General features: G+C 67.4%; 1 protein-coding gene across 1 annotated transcript in view; it reads left to right on the forward strand.

The window, feature by feature from the left end:
• VSX2 (visual system homeobox 2) overlaps window positions 1-233 on the forward strand; it is a gene marked incomplete at its 5' end in the record, with an annotated part of 18,713 nt that overhangs the window by 18,160 nt on the left and 320 nt on the right. The gene's annotated exons all lie outside the window — the stretch shown is intronic.

A 233-nucleotide genomic window follows, 5' to 3' on the forward strand; every position in this document is an offset into this window, starting at 1 on the left:
TGGGGAGCAGGACCCCGGTCTCTGCATTTGGGGATGCCTGGTAGGGGTACCCCACGCCTGCTCCCCTCAAGCGTACCCCTGCCCCTCGTTCCTCCGCCCTGCTGGGCCTTCCTCAGCCCCCCACCCCTTCCTTTCGGGGGACTGAGAAGTGTCCCATCATCATCGCCACCCAAGAGGACACCGAGGCTCCGGGTCCCTCTGGCCTTGCGGCCAGCTCTGGGGCTCTCTCCCTC

Source organism: Eurypyga helias, unplaced genomic scaffold (genome assembly GCF_000690775.1).
Source record: "Eurypyga helias isolate BGI_N326 unplaced genomic scaffold, ASM69077v1 scaffold3989, whole genome shotgun sequence".
In the NCBI taxonomy this organism is placed as follows: Eukaryota; Metazoa; Chordata; class Aves; order Eurypygiformes; family Eurypygidae; genus Eurypyga; species Eurypyga helias.